Source organism: Limulus polyphemus, unplaced genomic scaffold (genome assembly GCF_000517525.1).
Source record: "Limulus polyphemus unplaced genomic scaffold, Limulus_polyphemus-2.1.2 Scaffold4513, whole genome shotgun sequence".
NCBI lineage: Eukaryota > Metazoa > Arthropoda > Merostomata > Xiphosura > Limulidae > Limulus > Limulus polyphemus.
The window spans coordinates 55,387-61,837 of NW_013670123.1; the positions used below are offsets into that span (position 1 = coordinate 55,387).

Consider the following 6,451-nt stretch of genomic DNA (forward strand, 5'->3'; position numbering starts at 1 on the left):
AATACTTATGCAATTGAAAATATTCTAATTTTCTTTGAAAATCTAACTTACTTATATAATATCTGCATTTTTTAACATTCTCAGTTTGGAGTAGATTGTTAAATTTCTAAATATAAAGTCACATTTCAAAGTTTCATGATTGCAAGCTCAGAGGGCAACAAAATGTGGAAAATTTGCAGGGGGATGAATACTTTTGTAAGGCATTGCATATAACACTTAGAGATACAAAATTCATACGTTTAAAACCTATGAGCATCTAGAATTAAAGTATGGGTTTTATATGCTTCATATGTATTTAAAGGTATATAAAACCGAAAATGTGAAATTTATATGCATGAAATGTTTGTGAAAGTGTATAGAAACAATAGGTATCATATTATATGCTTAAAAAGGAGATAGATTTAAACAACAAAAAGTATACTTATACTTCACATAGTACAATCAAATTAAAACTTAGAATTGTAATAGTGACAGAGAATAAGATTGAAACTAAAAACTTAAGGTTCGTATTTAAGGTATCACTCAACTGAAAACTGGATGGAGTATAAAGTAAGATTAATTCATAAGTGTGGAAATTTTTAAAAACTTCTTGTTAAAGAGACAAAATACTAGAAAACTTCACTTGTCCTTCTTCAAAACTATTTGCTTTCTCATTGGCCCACAAAACACACACATACACACAACATAAATTAAATATCACGTTTTATAATATGACGCATTTGGTACAAAAGTAAGCATCAAATTATGGAGTACCTAGCTCAAAATTTGGGATATTCAGTTGTTTGGATAATTTATATAACTTTTGAATCTCTATGAGAATCGTTTTTTTGGTCTTTGTTTGGTTTGTGATATTAACACTTTTTCTATTGCCAAGATAATGTTGGCTGTAGTGAAGAAACTTTTTTTGCATGATTTAGTTTATATGGAAATGTGTATTAGAATCATAATTAAAGATTTCATATAGAAAAACAGCTTTAGGGTTTTAAATTATACCATTTTTAAAACTTTTAGTTCACTTTCAGGTTACCCTAGCATTTATCTATGATTTAGGGTAATGTTCACAAAAAATGAAGAAAAGTAAAGTGTACATTTATGTCTGTACTCCTTAAATATTCCTTCTAATATAATACATATTTTTTCAATTTTGACTATTTCTCTTTTATAGGAAACTCTCACTTTCAACAAACTGCATTGAAAAACTAACAAATTTGAATGGACTCAGTAAGTTTTAAGATTATGATTATTATTATTTTACCTTTGATAAGTTTGTTGTGTTCGTTTGTTGTTAAGCACAAATCTACACAGAGGGCTATCTGTGCTCTGCCTGCTGCAAGTATTAAATCAGGATATTTATTGTTATAAGCCCAGAGACTTACAACTGAGCCACTTTAGGACACCTGTGATAAGTAAAAGAATTAAAGCTTTTCATTAATAGCAACAATCCAACAAGCCTCCAGACAAATATAGAAAGCATCCTGAGCAGTTTCACTTATCATCAGACAAAACACAAAACAGTTACTTGTTTTTGTACACTAGTTACAGTTGAAGGAAAATTTTGATAAACTTTGAAGATGCTTGAATAGGTAATGAGTCAACATCTGAAAACCTGAAGATGGTATACTAGTGCATAGGAGAGGAAGGCTTGAAACTAAAATGAGAGAAATATTCACTCATTCAAATGGAAGTGGAATGTTTTAGATTGGTCTCAATATTTGATGAAGCAGTTTCTTTGGTTTCATATCATACTAACAACAATTTGTGGCTAACTGCTCAGAGATAGCAGCAACATTGTTGGCTATCGTGAAAGTGTGACTACACTTTGGATGGAACACGGAATGTGTACAAGTTGTATCATCGACTTGACACAGTGGAGAATTTAGCAATCCATCAAGCCAAGTTCAAGAGTCAAAAGAGGGTTGGCACAGAGGGACTGGACCACTATACAGCCTGCCCCTGAGTCTGTCAATTTCAGGAAATGACCTACCTGAAATATTTCAGGAACTAATCTAGATCTTTTCTTGCTGTCCTATTGAACATCAGGAAGTGTGATAAGGCCCTGGGTACCAGGCCAAAGCCTTTCTCTCCCATTATCACAATGTATGCCAGATCATCTAAGCTCAGAAGCAGGCTGTCAAAGTTGTTGAACAGTTAGATGAGGAACAGCGAGCTGATTGGGAAACAACTGTGTACAAGCTGCATTGCTGATTTGACACAGTTGAGAATCAAGTGATCCATCAGAAGAGTCAAAAGAGGATTGGCACCAAAGAACTGGATCCTTACATATATGATCTGTGCCAACATGGAAAGGCATACCCAACAATGACTTATGCAGATCGGTAGGATATATTGGTCAATAAGTTCATTAAAGGACTTCACAATCAGCTTATGCAATAGCACCTGGGAGTAAAGGACATCATCACTTTCATGTAAACCATGTCCATTTCAACACACTTTGAAATTGTTGCTTTAATCATGAAGAATAATGCAGTGATAGCTGTAGTAGCAATTCTTCTGAAAGATGATGGGACTCAGGTGCCTCTACCACTGCAAAATAAACACAGTTGGAACATATGACAGTTAACAACTAGCCTCCTTTACAGGAAGGAAATTCAAGGAAATCACACTGATCACTAGTGATTGTGTAGAGCTATGCAGGTTGAACCAATGAATGCATGTCACAGCAAGGTGTATCCACAGAATATGTGCCATATCAAAGTATGTCCACAGGATATATGCCACAGCAAAGGACCACCACAAGTGTACGTGCTACCACAAGGTTCACATAGAATATGTACCATAGAAATGGCAGATGGAAAGAGTGAAGCATCAACTTTACTTCTTGATTTGTGGGGCACTGGCACCTTTAACAGCCCATACTTTGCATCAAGCAAAGACAGCATAGCTATTGTTTATAGCTGGTGGCTCTGCAGATTTTCACTAACCCATCATGTCAGCACTTTGCCAAGCAGCGAAGTAGGCAAGAGTATCAACATTGGAATTGATATCAGTAAGGCTGGGGTGACAAGAAACAAACATTAGATGCTTTGGATATTGCAGTTAATTCATAGGTACTGTGAGTGAAGCGACAGTAATCGATGCTAGTAGTAATGCTAGGGTTGCATCAATTTCACTGTGACTGAGAGCATATATGAGGATACTGACACACCTGAAGGCATTGGTTGACGATTGTGCCAACAATCTGGACCCAATGCAGAAAAAGCAATTTAGTGATTTACTGAGTGAATATGCCAGTGTGTTTGTGGGACCAGATGGTTTGAGCAACAGCGACTTGAGACACACGTTCAATAAATCAGCCATAACATTGACTTCCTTAGAGCACTTGGGAGGTTGGAAGAGCTGAAATACAGTGGATATTGTAGGAAGGAGTCATACAGCCTTTGGAGAGTGCTTGGTCATCTGCAGTAGTGATTGTCACAAAGAAGGAAGGTTCTGCATGAACTTCTGTTGGGTGAATGTGTGGTAACTTGTGTTGACACCTTCTCTTTTCTGTACACAGATGATTATATGGATGGGTTAGAAGGCTTCTGTTGGTTTAAAACATTGGATCTGGCATCCAGATACTGGCAGGTCAAACTGGATGACAAAAGCAGGGCTAAGACTACTTTTGTGTCCTTATAGCGCAGTGGATAGCGCGTTGGATTTCTAATCCAAAGGTACCGGGTTCATACCCCGGCAGGGATGCCACCACCTTTGCCTGGTCCCAAGTCCAGGATGGGAAAGGAGGAGGGTTGGGCACGGGGCTAGCAACTCCACCTCGTAAAAAACAACCTGCTAAACAATTACTGCAACAACAACTTCTGTCGGCGAGGTGTTGTTGGGGCCCTATGCTCCAGTGGGAGTCTACAGGGATTATTATTATTATTTAAGACTACTTTTAGCAGTTGTCTTCTAAAGGTTATGACTCATGTTTCATATTTTAAAGTTGTGACTGTAAAAGTACTGTCAAATAAAGTATTTTTTAATGCTACATCACTAGTAAGATTTAATTTTCACTAGATTTGAATCCAATGATAAAGAATTATAGCATTTTACTGCAAAATTCATGCTTGAGGAATTCCAAGGTAATGTTAATAACCTATGATAAGATAGAAGTTCAGCCAGCATTGTGGGGTTAAACATCATGACCAATGAGGTTATGACTCAGCCTTTTTCTGAAGAAAGGTACTCTGAATACGAATTCAGCACATATGACACACCTTAAACTATTTATGGCAAATACACTCACAACTACAGTGTCGGAAGACATTTGTTTCAAGCACTGATGAATGTGAATCATGTCTGCCTCTGCAAATAGTCAGTGGATACAGCCATCTCACATGCACACAATTCTTCTGCCATTCTCTGGCTATCATTGAGACAGAGCTAAGATCCAATGTGGAAGGGTGATAAGAGGACAGAACTGTAGACAAATACCTTACACTTGTAACTGAACTACTTCCTAAAAGATGTACACCTACTTTCCTTTAGTCTTGTTCACATATCCTCATCTATTAAGGCTTTTGTAAGTTGATCATGAGTCAATGAATCATTTATTTCACATGAAGCATCCAGATAAGATGAATAGGCATGCCTTTCCACATCTTTTTGCAAGATTGGCTAAGATATCATATTTCTTTTTTAATTGGCTCCTGAACTTTGCTTTAAAAACTTCTTTTTGGTGTGTCATCCATGCTTGATAGTTGTTATGGTTCTCAGCTGGAAGGTTGCAAATGTTATTAAAGCTAGTCCTTTTAAATGAGCATCAAGATGAATAACTTGTTTTTAACAATTCTAAAAAATACTTTGAAAATTGTTTCAAACTGAGCCTGATATCCTTCCCATGATATATTTTCATCATGATCTGTTGGTTTCTTGACAGGGTGATAATGTTGAACTGACCAGATAAGTTCTCAAACAGATTAGGTATTGATATAATTGAAGTAATCCAGGAATGCTGTGCAGTCACAAGTGGCACAGTAGAAGTAAGGACAGGTGTAAACTTGATGGATTCTCTTGTTCTGTATGCCACAATTAAAGGTGTTTGTGGTTGAAATTCTTGGGTAGATTTGGAGAAAAGTGTAGCAGTTTCATCCTCACACTTACAAATTCATTTTCCAGATTGTTAGATATACACAACTGTTTTAATTTAAGTATAACAGGAGTGTTAAATTTAGTTATTTTTAGAAGCGATATCTTATTGCAGGTTTCTTTACATAACTGTGTATGAATCATACATTGTGTAGTTCCATTGTTGTGAATTAGTGCATGTTGTATTATTGTGGCATATTACTAGAACTTTCAAAATGTTTCCTGTTTTTCTGATCAATTATTATTACATAACAACATCATAGTGTGTAGAAAGTTCTAGGCCTCAGTCAGGCTATAAATACACATCCAAAATGTTATTTATATAGAAAACATTTAGTAAGAGATAGAGTCAAATAAATCTTGACTGCATGTTTGGGAGTTTAGCTGTAAAGAGTGTATAGTGGTGCTTTTTTTAAAAGTGAAATTATTCCAGATTGTATTGTAAGAACAAAGTAGAGAAAAATAATTTGTCTTGTCAATTGTGTTCTAACATAACTGAATCAGCCCGTGTGGACTTTGACATGGCTATAATCATGGCTGTCTCACCACTGTCAGGTTTTTTATGTATGAGTAAAATTCTTTACAGTAGGTGTTACTTAAACCATCTAATTCATAACTCTCATATTAACTTAAATTGAAACAGCCATGTATATCTACCACAGATGTTTTATTCTGCCTCATTGGTTTTGCTGTTATAATCTTATTTTACTTCTTCAAATTTCTTATTTTAATTTTGATGTACTTTATAGATGTCTTTCACAAAGACCACCGAATAAACATTCAAGAGATGTGAGCATATAGCTTTCATACTCTATTACATGTTCTGCTCCATCTGGCAACTGTGACAGAACTGTCAAACCTGTCATGGATACACAAGCACAAGAATTCCCACTAAAGTATACTTTTGGGATAGGAATGTTGCCAACATTTCTTGGTCCATATAAAATGCATATTGGCTTTGTTGATAACAGATAATGGTGCAGCAATCTTGAAGAAATTTGCCTTGAGCCATTGGTAATATGAAGCAAAGCCCAGGAAGCTTTGTATTTCTTGCCTTGTCATGCATTGAAGACAATCAGAACCACAGAGATCTTTGCAGGGTCTGTCGAGTTATTGTTTCTTCACAATATGTAACAAAAATTCTACCTGTGTATGTAGCACACACTTTTGGTAATATGTAATATTGGTAATACGTAATTTGTAATATGAAGAAAAGCCCAGGAAGCTTTGTATTTCTTGCCTTGTCATGCATTGAGGACAATCAGAACCACAGAGATCTTTGCAGGGTCTGTCAAATTATTGTTTCTTCACAGTATGTGATAAAAATTCTACCTGTGTATGTAGCACACACTTTTGGTAATAT

At 35.7% G+C, this 6,451-nt stretch overlaps 1 protein-coding gene and 1 non-coding gene across 2 annotated transcripts in view; both read left to right on the forward strand.

Moving 5' to 3' along the window:
• LOC106471279 (dynein light chain 1, axonemal-like) overlaps nucleotides 1-6,451 on the forward strand; it is a 70,862-nt gene that overhangs the window by 43,604 nt on the left and 20,807 nt on the right. The gene's annotated exons all lie outside the window — the stretch shown is intronic.
• On the forward strand, nucleotides 3,630-3,702 carry Trnar-ucu. The gene has a single exon. It is a non-coding gene; the product is annotated as a tRNA-Arg (tRNA).